This window comes from Osmerus eperlanus, chromosome 26 (genome assembly GCF_963692335.1).
Source record: "Osmerus eperlanus chromosome 26, fOsmEpe2.1, whole genome shotgun sequence".
Lineage (NCBI taxonomy): Eukaryota > Metazoa > Chordata > Actinopteri > Osmeriformes > Osmeridae > Osmerus > Osmerus eperlanus.
In genome coordinates, this window is record NC_085043.1 from 9,696,824 (window position 1) to 9,697,323 (window position 500).

Here is a 500-nt window from a genome sequence, read left to right on the forward strand (position 1 = left end):
TAGCAGACGCGCTTATCCAGAGCGACTTACAGTAAGTACAGGGACATTCCCCCGAGGAAAGTAGGGTGAAGTGCCTTGCCCAAGGACACAACGTCAGTTGGCATGACCGGGAATCGAACTGGCAACCTTCGGATTACTAGCCCGATTCCCTCACCGCTCAGCCACCTGACTCCCCTATAGATACCTGCTGTCCTCAGGAAACACCTCCACACCCTCCTCTGTCGTGTGTGTGTGTGTGTGTGTGTGTGTGTGTGTGTGTGTGTGTGTGCGTGCGTGTGCGCGTGCGTGGACCAGAGAGTAAACAGACATTCTAATGGAGGCTCCTCTGGCCCCCACAATCCTCGCTAACAGACTGCTTTTGTTGTTACTAGAGCTGACTGTCTCTGTTGTTTCCAAACCAGCTGTATGCACACACACACACAGTCTCCCAGGTTTGTTTAGTCATGAGGATAAATGGCGTATTTGCACCAGATGGTTCACAAGTGGAAAAGTACTGTGTC